Source organism: Psammomys obesus, unplaced genomic scaffold (assembly GCF_907164565.1).
Source record: "Psammomys obesus unplaced genomic scaffold, mPsaObe1.curated_primary_1811, whole genome shotgun sequence".
In the NCBI taxonomy this organism is placed as follows: domain Eukaryota; kingdom Metazoa; phylum Chordata; class Mammalia; order Rodentia; family Muridae; genus Psammomys; species Psammomys obesus.
This window is the reverse complement of record NW_026596466.1, coordinates 4095836-4109270: the sequence shown is the minus strand read 5'-3', so window position 1 is coordinate 4109270 and position 13435 is coordinate 4095836.

The window sequence follows — 13435 nt, the reverse complement described above, 5'->3', positions numbered from 1 at the left end:
GCTTTCCTGTCTCCGTTCCCCTGTGTAGGGGTGCTGGGACTAGGCAGATGTCCATCTTAAATTCTCTCTGGCCCCACAGTGCTGGGCAGTGCCCAGGGCTCACGGTTGGGGCAGGGCCAGAAGCCAGAAGTGTGGAACAGGTTCTGACTCTCTGGCTACCTTGAGCCAGTGGCCCCTGCGTTTCTCAGCTTCACACTGGGCTTGCCCGTGCTGGCCTCTGCCCACTGTGCAGGTCCCCTTGGTGAGGAAAGGTGAACAAGACAGATGCCGGTGGGCAGGGGAATTGCCTCACTCCGCCCCACGTCCATTTTCCCTAGGATGAGAATCCTGATGTGGGAACCTTGCTCTCAGGATCCAGCTGCCTGGAGGCCCTAGCTTGGAATTGGGGGCCTTGAGATGGCAGGAGAGCCCCAGACCTGCTGGACAGGAAGCCCAGGCATTGCTCCCTGGGGCAGGGAGGCCAAAGATGCCTGCTTCCAGTGGGCTCGTTCCTGTCTGAGCCTCAGCCTCCTCTTCCGGCTTACGGGGTTTATGCCATAGGAAAGCTGGCAGCTATCCACACCTAGCCCTGTCTCCATAGCCCTGGGAAACTGGGGAACCCCGGGCAATTCTGACATAGGTTGGCTGCACACCCACAACTGGGCTCTACCCCGTGGCCTCATGCAGACCTGTGCCCACACCCCTCTGAGGGGCTGGGACTTGTGTATGGTAGGGTTAGAGCAGGAGGCTGTGGCCGCTCCCGAGACCCAGTCGGCTAGACCCGGAGAGGTACCCGGCCTTCACATGAACGCCTGGGAGCCCACTTTCTTCCCTGGCTGCCTCTGCCCTGGCCTGGCTGGTCTTGTGAGACAGGGTGCTGTAGTGGACGGCACTTCTGAGACGCGCTGTCCGGCGGGGCCAGCAGCCAGGTGAGGTGGTTCGGGGCTGAGAACAGATCTACCATTTAGGAACTACCCCCACCTCCTACCTCCACCTCCATCCGGATGTGCGGCTTTGCCTGGAGCTGTTGACTTTGAAGGTTCTGAGGCAGAGCTGGTCTCCACCCAACTTGGAGGAGGAACTGCCCAGGATTGGGGATGGGTGGAGGCCTTGGCCAGACCCTACCCAGTGCATGCTCCAACCCTTCTCCTCTTCCTCCTCTACTTTCCCTCTCCTCTGTCCTCCTCTGTTCTTCTTCCTCTTCCTCCCCCTTCCTTTTACTTTTCCTCCTCCTCATCCTTTTCTCATCATCTTTTCCCCTCTGTTTGCTTGTTTATTTCCCCTGTTTATTTTTAAGAGTACCTTTATGATGGGCTAGAGAGATGGGCAGAGGTTAAGAGCACTGGCTGTTCTTCCAAAGGTCCTGAGTTCAATACCCAGCAACCTCATGGTGGCTCACAACCATCTGTAATGAGAACTGGGGCCCTCTTCTGACTTCCTGGCTCACATGCAGACAGAATACTGAATAAATAATAAATAAATACTTTTAAAAAAATGCTCCTATGAGCTGGGCATGGCAGCACATGCCTTTAATCCTAGCACTCAGGGAGACAGAGGCAGGGGGATCGCTGTGACTTCGAGGCCAGCCTGGCTTACAGAGAGTTTCAGGACAGCCATGACTATGCAGAGAAACCCTGTCTTGAAAAAAGAAAGAAAAGAAAGGAAAAGAAGGGTCACTGTGCATAGGCCAGGCTTGTTCTTTGCCAGGTGCCTGCTGGGAAGTTTACACTCACTTCTGTAGCCTGTGGGTTGGCCTGGAAAAGGGCGTAGGAGCACAGACCCACAGCTAGGCCATTGCGGCACCAGGGTTTGAAGGTAGCCTGAGTCCTAGTCCACTCTAAACACAGTGCTGGACCATCCGGAAGCCACTTCAGGTGTGTGCTGTAGAATGAACAGGAGGGTAGGTGCTGGCACAGAACTATAACCCTAGCCCTCAGGAGGCTGAGGTGGGAGGATTGAAAGTGGGAGGCCAAAAAGAGGGCAGGATGAAAGGGAATCCCCTTTTCTTGGTTGCACCTGCCATTTTCTAGGCCAAACTTCCCAGTCAGTATTCACTAGAAATCCACTGACTTTGAGATCATCCAAGAGTGTTCACATCTGTTCACACCCTGATGCACAAGAACCTTTCTTCCTCTCATGGATGGAGGATAAGGCCACTGTTGGCCTGTTTCCCTGTTGGTGTGATGCTGTGATCAGCCTCCAGGGGGCAGTAAGGAGCCAAGTCCATTGAAGAGGCCCTGCTACCCAAGCCAGCCACTTAGGGCACACTCTAAGTGGATGGTGATGAAGGCCGGGCATGCAGGAGGGATTCCCTCCCATCCATCAAACTGATCCGGTGCCAACAGTCAATGAGCCAAGGTGCGGCCATCTTTGGGGTCTACTGCCCAGGTACAGCATATGGAGAGTTGTCTGGGACCGAGAGAGACCCAAAGTGAGGAGGCCACTGAGGCAGACAGGGTTAGGGTCAGCTGAGCAGGCAGGGCTTGCCCGCCCACTAACATCTGACCTGGAGGAAGCCAGATATTTTCTCCAGATGCATGCTGGGCTCCAGGGACAGTGCTGGCTGCGCCAGAGCTATAAACAGAGCAGGGGACTGGACTGGAGGAAGGAAGAGCTGCAAATACAATCAGACAATACGGTGTCTGGGGGACCCCTTTCAGGCTGTCCTAAAGGTGGAGGTGCGGCATGCGAGGGCCAGGCCAGGGAGGGCCAGAGGGAACGCCGGTCACCAGAAAGGAGTACTATTTTATTTTAATTTGTGTGTGTGTGTGTGGGGGGGGGGTCCTCCAGGATATCTGTGGAGGCCAGAAGAGGGCATAGGACCACCCGGAACTGGATTTGTAAGCAGCCATGAGTCACCCATCACAGCTGTGCTGGGTGCTGGGAACCAGAATCCAGTGCGGGAGCGCTCACTGCACACTCAGAGCAGCTGAGCCTTGCTCCAGCCCCAGTTTTGTTTTATTTTATTTTATTTTATTTTATTTTATTTTATTTTATTTTATTTTATTTATTTTATTTAATTTATTTTATTTTATACAGGCTTTCTCTGTGTAACCATTGCTGTTCTAGAACTCACTCTGTAGATGAGGCTGGCCTTAAATTCACGGAGATTCCCCTGCCGCAGCCTTCCCCGTGCTGAGAGAGCAGTCATGCCATCACCATGCCCTACTTATTGTTATACAGCAACTGAGATCCAGAAGTTTGAGGCCAGCTTCAGCTACATGAAACCTTGTCAAAAACAAAGTAAAATTAAAAAGTAAAAACCTTGTCAAAAACAAAGTAAAATTAATAATTAATAATAATAATAGCAGAGGGGCAGAGAGATGGTTCAGCGGCTTAAGAGCCCCGGCTGCTCTTCCAGGAAACCCAGGTTCAATTCTCAGCACCCACATGGCAGCTCACAACTCTCTGCAGTTCTAATTCCAGGGGTTCCGGCATCATCACAGACACACGTGCAGGCAAACCACCAATGCACATAAAATAAAAGTGAACTAGAAAAACAAGTGTTAAATGTTTTCTTTCAAACATGGAAACGTCCAAAAAGCGTAAAGAAGAGGGGGAGTCATTAGGAAGGGGAGGAGCTGGGGGAGGGGGTAGGAAGCCGGCAGGAAAGGGAGGCTAAGCAAGATCAACCCACGACACGGGAGTGAACCGAAATGTCCCGGGAACACCCACCAGTCTGTGCAGTTAACTGTCTGCTGGTAATTCCCCCTGCGATGATTTTTATATTGATTACATGTTTAAATGGTAAGTTTTGACATGCTGGGTTAGGTGAAGAAGGGGATTGAAATGTACCCAGTGCATTTAGGAAGTGTGGGGGAGGGAGCTGGAGAGGTGGGCTCAGTAGCTCAGAGCCCTGGCTACTCTTCGGGAGGACCTGGTGCGGTTTCCAGCAGCTCACAAACCACCAACGGCTCCAGTTCAGGGGATCTGGCGCCCCCTTCTGGTCTCTGCAGGTACCAGTCATGCATGTGGCACACAGGCAAAATACTTACGCACACGAAATAAAATAAAATATTAACATGTTTAAATGCGTGTCACTCTGTACCTTGGTAGTGCTTTTGTTTTGTTCTGTTTCTGAGGCAGGGTCTCGCGCTGAACCTGAAGCTCACCAGTTTGGCTAGAAGGGTTAGCTGGTGAGCTCCAGGAATCTATCAATACCCACCCGCAGCAATGAGGTCATAGGTGTGCCGTGCTGGGCCTTTAAGTGGTCGCTGGGGAATCAAACTCAGATCCTCATGAACAGCAAGCACTTTGTCCACGGAGCTGTCTCCCTAGCATCTGCCCATCTTTATCATTGTTGACAGGGTTTCTCTGTGTGGCCCTGGCTGTCCCGGAACTCTGTAGAGCAGGCTGGCTTTGAACTTAGAGATCCTCCTGCCTCGGCCTCCCCCCGTAGACATTAGGACATTTTCTGTGACAGCTGTGCTCGTTCACCTCTGCAGTCAGGCGGCAGAGGCACTCGGGCCTGTGAGTTCCATGGCTGCCTCGGGCACACAGTCAGATTTTGTCAGAGGGTGGGGTAGAGGTGTGACTTAGTTGGTAGACAGCTTGCCTGGTATGCGCACAGGCCAGAGTTCCGTCCCTCAAACGGCATAAACCGGGCACGTTGGTGGTCATGCCTGCAGCAGAGAAGTGGAGGCAGGAAGATTTGAAGTTCAAGGTCAGCCTTGACTACATAGCAAGCTGGAGGCCAGCCTAGTCTACATGAGATTCCGTTTCAAAAAATAAAATAGAACAAAGAGATAAAGGGAAAGAGGTTTTATATTGTACCATTGGCTTGGATTGAGGCCTGCCCAGGGAATCCTTAGGGACAGGCTCTGGCTGTCGCCTCAGCCTCTGTCACCAGGAAGTCTGTGCTTTGTCCCTGAACCACACTCCCCTCTGCCTCAGGCAGCACAGGCCGCCTGCTCTGGCAGAGTCCACTGGCTTCCAAAGTGTTCCACCCCGGCCAAGGCGCTTGGGAAAGACCCAGGGGAGCCACCAGCTCCTAAAATAACCTCACACCAGTTCCAGGACATCTGTGGGCCGAGGAGGAGCTCTGAGCCCCACGGAACACTGAGGAGGAGGGTAGATCTGGAAATGGGGACAGGAGGGCAGACCCCGAGACAAAGAGAAAGCAATAGATAGAAAGAGTCAGGAGCCTGTCATCCCAGCTGTATGGGAGGCTAAAGTGAGGAGATCACCCGTTCAGTGCCAGCCTGGTCAACTCACGGTGAGACTCAGTCTCGACATAAAGAATAGACGGAGGGCTCAGGATGAAGCGCTGTGGAAGGGGGCCTGCCTGGTAGGCATGAGGCCCTGGGAACCCAGGAAGGAAGGGAGGGAGGGAGGTGAGAGAAGAAAAGCAGTATTGACAGACAGGTAGGAAGACTTGAGAACGCAAAGTCAGGCAAGATGGAAGAGAACAGAAGAGACTGGTAAGTGCATGTCCCGGGCCAGCACCTCTCTTTTCTCAAAGGGGAAACTGAGGTCCGGATAGGCTAGGGAAGTTGCCAGAAGAACTCCAGCCTCGTGCCCTTCACACTTCTTACCCAGCTGGCTGCAGGCTCTGACCCACTGTCCCACCCCTGCCTCCGTGGATCCCAAGGGGGTTGAGAAATGTCCTCTTAGTGGCCACCACTGGATGAGACTTGTGGAAATTTCCCCAGCTTGAGGGGCCAGAGGTCAGGGGAGAGCTGAGGCTGGCTTGCAGCTAAGAAGCCTGGGTGGGGTAGAAACTGAGGCATAGGAAGAAGCCACATGGCTTCTTCAAAGGCACATGGGTATTTAGGAAGCAGGCACTGAAGGGCGGTTCTTGAGGTTGTTGAGAGAGGGTCTCATGTAGCCAAGGCTGCCCTGGAACTCACCATGTAGCTGAACTTCTGGCCCTCCTCTCTGTACCTCCAAATTGCTGGGATCGTAGACACTGGCCATCCATCTCTATATATGAGATTCTGGGGTGCAATTCGGGGCTTCCTGCATGATAGTTAAGCACCCCACCAACTGAGCCACATCCCTAGCAAATGAGGGGTGCTCTTTCGAGCTAAAGGATTCCTGTTAGACCTAGAGACCCTATTCTAAGTCCATGACTGAATCATCCTTCAAGGAACAAATATTTGTGACACACACCTTGTGGGCTGGACTTAGGGGAGAGTACACAGTGGACAAGAAGGTCCGGTGAGGTGACAGGTTGAGGCAGAAGCTTCGGGTGAGCACATGCTCATGGGGGGGGGGTCACAGCTGAGGGAGGTCTGCAGTCTTCAGTGTCAGGGTGGGGCCTGGGGTCTCCTGAGACCGCTCTCAAGGAGGCAGTCATTTCTCTCAGAGTGGAGGAAAACATGAGGGTTCACGGCTGGCACTCCCCACGTGCCGGCACCCCGCTGGGTTTGTGGCAGTGGGAATGGTGGAGTGGGGCTGATTCTCGGGAGAGGAACTAAGAGCACAGGGCATGGGAGGTGGGGGTCAGTGGACAGAGGCCTTGCCTGGCACCCCCCAGGGCTCAAGTGCTCAGTGCCGCGGCGGCACACAAAACAAGTGTGCCAGCACGTTCTCTCTCTCTCCCTGTCCCTCTCCCCCTCTCTCTCTTTGTTTCTTGAGGCAGTTTTCTTTTTTTTTTTTTTTCTCTGTGTAGCCTTGGCTGTCCTGGACTCACTTTGTAGACCAGGCTGTCCTCGAACTCACAGCGATCCACCTGCCTCTGCCTCCCTGAGTGCTGGGATTACAGGTGTGCAGCCCTGAGCCCCTGGGCACATTCTTAAAACTCCAGTATTTCAGAGACGGGGACTAAAGGATCAGTTCAATCTTGCTTGAGGCCAGCCTGGGCTAAGCTAAAAAAGAAATAGAAGAAATGGTTAAGGAAGGAGTAGCCAGCCCCTGTCTGTGATGTCAGCCCTTGGGAGAAATAATTAAGAGGAACTAGAGAAGGAAGGAGAAGGGGAAAGCGGGAGGTGGGTAGGGAGAGGAGAAGGACAGCGAATGCAGCTAGAGTGCTTGTCTAGCATGCACTGGGCCCTGAGTTTGATCCTTAGAACCACATACATGAGACCCCATGGAAAGGAAAGAGGGCTGGAGAGATGGCTCAGTGGTTCTGAGCTCTTGTGGAAGACGGAAGTTCAGTTCCTGGCACTCACATCAGGTGGCTCACAACCACCTGCAACCCCAGCTTCGAGGAATCTGACGCCCTCTTCTGGCTTCCACAGGTACCTGCATGCACGTCTGCACATACCCACACAGAACCCCCCCCCACACAAATAATGAATCTAGTTATTTATTTTTTAAAGAAAAAGAAAAGAAGAAAGGAGGGAGGGAGGGAGGAAGGAAGAAAGAAAGGAAAAGATAACATGAACTTAACGTGCCCCAGCTGCTGAACAGACAGACACAGGCTCCACAAAGAACAAATCCCAAAGGTGCTGGAGGACACCTGTCTTCACGGTCAGGGGACGGTTAAAGTGGGTTAAGCGCAGGTCCCAGGCACCCTTGAGAGACAGGAGAGGGAGACAGGCCTGTGAGCCAGGCTGGGAAGACAAACTTGGCGCTTGAATGATCGCTTGTGACAGATACAAGCGATTTCCCCCTTCCTCCTCCTGTATTTTCCTGATCCTTCAGCTTCCAGCCTTCCCACTGTCACCCAGGACCCTGTCCTCTTGGAAAGAGTTCAAGGATGGAGTCTATCAGGTCTGATCACCTGACCATCAGGGTTCCCCCACTCAAAGCCCTGGCTCTGACTGCTGCCCCCACTTCCCTGAGCTGGAACAACGGGGCGAAAGACTCTTTCAAAAACATTTCCTTTGCAAAATAATCCTCCCAAATATGTTTTTGGAAACTGAACAGGAAGATGTTAATTAAGGTCCCTCCCCAGAGGGGGTGCAGGGAGGAAGCGTGGGGGTCAGACACGGGAGCAGGGGCCAAGTTGGCTCAGGAGGATCTGGTCCACACCCAACCCCTTCAGCCCTCGCACAACCAACCCAGTGCCTCCATCCTCCACTGATGAAGGACTGGTGCTCTCAACCCATCGCAGGACACGGGGCCAGGAAGGGGCAGGGTATGGCCAAGGTCACAGGTCAGAGGCAGAGCCCGGTGGAGAGCAGTCTGCAGCCACGTAGTCTGTTCACAGAAAAGCATTTGCACATGTATGTCCTTGTGTTCGTGCCAGGCAAGCAGGGGCTGGGTGGGGAGACCCTGGGGCTTGCAGGGCTTGTTTATCTGGAGGTGAGCCTAAGGGCTTGGCTTCCTCACATGGCTGGCTGGTCAGGCTTCCACCCTCTGACAGAGCTACCCCAAGAAGACAGATGAGGATTATGTTCTGCTCAGAGACCCCAACCATCTTCCACACAAGGGCTTTCGGGGTTCTCTGTGGTCTGGAAGAAGTCTTTTGAGTGTGTGTGTGAGAGAGGCAAGGTTTCTCCGTCTGTCCTGGAACTCACTCTGTAGACCAGCTTGGCTTTGAACTCATAAAAATCGGCCTGCCTTTACCTCCCAAGTGCTGAGATTAAAAAGCATTACCACCACCCAGCCTGGAGAAAATTCTAATGATTTTTTTTAATTTTATTTTAAGGATTTATTTATTTTATGTGCACAAACGTTTTACCTGCATGTGTGTCTGTGCACCACATGCATGCGTGATGCTGTGGAGGCCAGAAGAGGGCGCTAGATCCCCTGGAACGGGAGTCACAGGCAGTTGTGAGCCACTATGTGGGTGCTGGAGATTGAACCCAGGTCCTCTGCAAGAGCAGCCAACCCTCTTAACTGCTCGGCCACCTCTCCAAATCCCAATCCAGATATTTCTCTCTCAGTGAGTTCATGTTCGTGTTCTTGGTCACACGGTTTGACACTCCTAGAGGCTGGGGTTTTCTTAGAGTTTGGGGTGTCAAAGCCCCACCTCTGTGTGGTCACCTACCCAGGTGTCATCACCCATCCGAATGTACTAACCAGGAATGAGCCTAGGGGCCATCCACCTGTCCATCCAACTTTCTGACTCTGCATCCTGTCTGCTCTAGTTTACTTTCTGTGGCTATGGTAAACACCATGACCAAAGACAACTTGGGTAGGAAAGAGTTTATATCAGAGTTCAGGCTACAAGTCCATCAAGAGGGAAGCCAAGGCATGAACTCAGGCAGAAGCTTGAAGCAGAAAGTAAATGAAATAGGGGGATGCAGTAGCTGGATCGCTTACTTCCAGGGACACGCCCAGCTCACCACTGCGAGACCACTGACAGCGGGCTTGTCCCTTTACATCAATCAGAAAAAAAAATGCTAGACATGTCCACAGGCCAGCCTGATGGAGGTGTTCTTCAGTTGATGGTCCCTCTTCCCAGATGTATCAAGCTCACACCAAGATTAGCCATCACGCCATCCATCTACCCCTCCACCCGTCCATGGATCCCTCCACCTGTCTGTCTACCCGTCCATTCCTCCACCCATCTACCCACCCACTGCACCCGTCCACCTATCAATCTTCCTACTCATTCACCCCCACCCCTGTGTCCATCCATCATCTATCCGTCCATCATCCATCCATCATCCACCCATCCACCATCCATCCGTCCATCATCCATCATCCATCCATCATCCACCCATCCATCATCCATCCGTCCATCATCCATCAATCCATCCATCCATCATTCATCTGTCCATTATCCATCCATTCATCAATCCATCAAAATATCCATCAGACTTTCTTTTCATTCATCTATCCATCCCTCTGTTCACCCTCCTTCCCTCTCTTCCTTCTTTCCTCCCTCCCTCTGTTGCCTGTCAGTCTCTCTCTTCATTCATATAGACGGGATGATGAGCGGGAAGAATCAGAGAGTTACAGGGGATGTGGGAGAAGACAGGATAGTCTGAATGCGCCCCCCATCCCCTTGATCAGCCCTTTTCTCCTCACAGCTCCTTTCTGAACTATAGACACATACCCTGGGGAACAATGGTTTCCTCTGTAGCCCCCACCCTGTTCAGAGAAGGCACTCTTAGAGGAGAAACTGAAGCAAGATGAGCAACTCCTGTGCCTGATATGAGACTCCAGAAGCCGGCGAGTATTGTCCCTACCCACTGGTGGGATAGCACCTGCCCATTTCAGGAGTGGGTATGATTCTCTGTTATTATTATGAGCCGTGGGTTCTAAAAGGAAATGTGGGAAAGGGCCCTCGAAGGTCCTTGGCAGGGTACCAGAGGGCACCTTGTGGAGGATACCTGTCATCCTGGCTTAGACCCAGCCTAGGAAGATCTGATGGGAGGAAATACCTACAAGAGAGGAATGATATCAGCTGTGGAGGCGCATGCCTTTAATCTCAGCACTTGGGAGGGAAAGGCAGGCAGATCTTGGAGTTCGGGGCCAGCCTGGTCTACAAGTGAGTTCCAGGACAGCCAGAGCTACACAGAGAAACGCTGTCTTGAAAAACAAAACATACAGACAAACAAATAAAAACAGAGGAATGACTCACCATGCCCAACTCAGTAGATGGCTCATCCTCCAGCCCTCCATGGCTCCTACTCTGAGGAGGCCATGTGGAATCCCAACAAGAAGACTCTAACACACTTTACTTTCTTTTATCTCCCTGTCTGTCCCTCCTGATCCATGCCCCACTGTCTAACTCTTTCTGTGGCTCCTTGTCTGTCCCTCACTCTATCTCTGTCACTTCTGTTTTCGTCTTTGTCTCCCTCCCCTCCACCAACATCCTCTTGTTCCTTCTAGGGCACCTTGAGCCCTCTGTAGTTTGCACTCTAGAAATGCTCTTCTCTGTTCTTCTCTTCTCCTGCCCAGCTTCAGGGCCCACTAGAATCTGCATCTTCCAACACACCTTATGGATACCAAGAGGAATCCAGCCCACACAAGCAGCATTCCTACTGTTGTGTGTGTGTGCGTGCGTGCGTGTGTGCGAGTGTGTGTGTGTGTGTGTGTGTGTGTGTGTGTGTCAGGGCAGGCATTTAGGAAGATTCAGGGCTGGTGAGGTGGGAACTGACAATAGGTGATCGGATAGAGAAGGGAAATGGAGAGGAATCCCCTTCCTCATCCTTGCTGGGCAATGGCTGCCATCGTCCCCAAAGCTTGTCCTGCTCTTACTGGATGACTCGGTGTCCACATGGATTTCTCACATGACCGTTAGCTATGCAGACCATGGAGGCCATGTGGAATCCCAACATGCACCCTTGGGGGAGGGGGCAGGAAGGGGCGTTACTACATCGAGGGCCAGAGCAGGAAGGGAGTGGGTGCATGGCAACCATCCAGAGGTCAACTGCGTAGGGAGAAGCCCAGAGCTCCATGTCACCCCGCTCACCCTGCCCAGCTCATGCCCCTTCCCGGCACCTCCCCTCTGCTCGCCCAGGTCTGCCCTGGGCGTCTTCCCCAGCAGTGGATGAGGCAGGGGCTGTGAGGAGCCATGGACAGCTTGACCCACTCGTATGTAGCTGGCAGCTGTCTTTGTGTGTCTCTTGCCTCTTCCCTCCCCTGTACTTGGCCAACCCTGGGCTTACACAGCCCCATAGGCACAGAAATCCACAGTCACCACTCTGTGACCCCGACTGTGCCAGCCGCCACCATAGTCCCTCACCGCCTCCCTCTCCTTGCTTCCATTCAGACTGACCCCACTGACAAATACCCTTGGGGGCCAGGAGCGGAAGGAATCCCCTGATTTGACTGTAGTCGCCAAAGGCTCTTGCCCAGCACTGTTACAGCTTCCAAAGGAACAGCCTGCGCCTCCCTGGCCCTGGGAGGCCGACAGAAGAGGGGGCTGCTGGGTAAGAGCCTGATGGGGTATCACAGGACCTCTGCACATTTAGAACCAGCGCACCCAGCCTCCTGCCTTGTTCTGCTCAGCAATGGGTGTCCTCAGGGAAGGGTAGCCTCCCCTACAGCTGTGAGACGGATCTGGCTTCTACCAAAGCACCCGCCCCAGTTCCAATTCTGTTTGGGGCTGGAGGGGAAACTGAGTTCAGGCCCAGCCAAGGCACCCCTGTCTACTAGGACTTCACTGGGGTGGAGCCGCCGTCTGACTGATGGACCAGTTTCTTCCCAGGCCCCCTCCCGACGCTCCACCCCCATTCCACAAGCGGCTGGGGAGAAGGGGAGGGTGGAGCAGCGCTCGAGGGAGGGCACCGGCCCTGTTAACAACTTCTTCCCAGCCGGCTCCGCCCTGAACTCCCCAGACCCTCCCCAGGCGGAAAATTCAATTAGTCTCAAGCAACTGCTCCGCTGAGGAGCTAGAGAAAGAGCCCCGGGGAAAGATGACCCGCCTGGCGGCTGTTGTATGCTGGGGGAGGGGGTCCCTGGAGGACGGGGGAGGGAGGAGTAGGGAGGGGGGCAGGCAATAGCCCTGGGTCACGCGCAGGCTGCTTTTCTTACCCTGACTTCTACCTCTGGGTGTCCCTAAATGTAGGTCAGAACCGACGACACTGGTGGGCACCCCAGGCCTCCGGAGCCACGTTGGTTTCAACCGGGTTAGCCACAGCCGACTTGCGGCCCCCTCCGAGTCAGCTCCTGGCTCCGGTCCTCCCGGAGGCCAGCTTAGAGGGGTGTGTAGCCAGAAGAGGACCCTCCACTGAAAACTGTCAGGCATCGTGTGGTGTGGTGTTATCCGCCAGCCCCAGCCTTCTTCCCCACTGGCTTCTTATCCACTCATTACCCTTCTTTCGGCTGCAGGACCTTTGTATCCCTTCAAGCACCTTGCCCCAACGGAGTCAGACCTTTTCACACTTCCCAGAATGCTCTCTGAGAGGGAGCAATAGCTTTGCACTGTGCTGTCCTTGTGAATAGCAGCGGGCCCAGTACACAGCAGGTGGTCAATCATTGTTGGCAAGGTTGTCGAAGGAGGCTGAGGCAGGATCAAAGGTTTGGAGCAGCCTGGGCTATGCAGTGATGTCAGGGCCAAGAGTGAGTGAGATTGTGTGTGTTTCGAGACAGGATTTGTCTGCCTCTGCCTCCCAAGTGCTGGGAGTAAAGGCACGTGTATACTCTGCTTCAGAGTCCATTTCAAAAGGCAATGAGAGAGAGAGAGAGACAGAGAGAGACAGGGAGAGAGAGGGTGAATGCAGTGGGCATGTCCTCTTTGAGCTGCCATGTTCCTCCAAGCCCTGTTACTGCCGATTTGCAGTGCCCTCTCCCCAACAGTGCTGAGGGTGGCTCTGGGCATCAGTGTGCTAAGGCACTGCATGTGGCTTGCAGCCCAGAGCATCTAGGCTTCCTCTGGGGACTCTAGGTATCCCACGCTCCACTGTGCTCACAATTAGGACCATCAAGGACAGGACGGATGTGATTGCTCATCCATGGAAGGTCCTCCCAGGGTCAGGATGGGCCCAGGGCTCCTTGGACTATCCCCTTGCCTGGCACCCTTGCCAGCATAGCCCACAGTATGCTCCCCTTTGGCCCTCTCAGCCCCTTGTGGGGCACAGACTGGGCATGTGGGTATCCAGTCAAGTCTCGTCATCCTGTCCCTGAATGTTCCAGCACTTCAGGGGCCAGCAAATTTAGGGAGTTTCTTAAA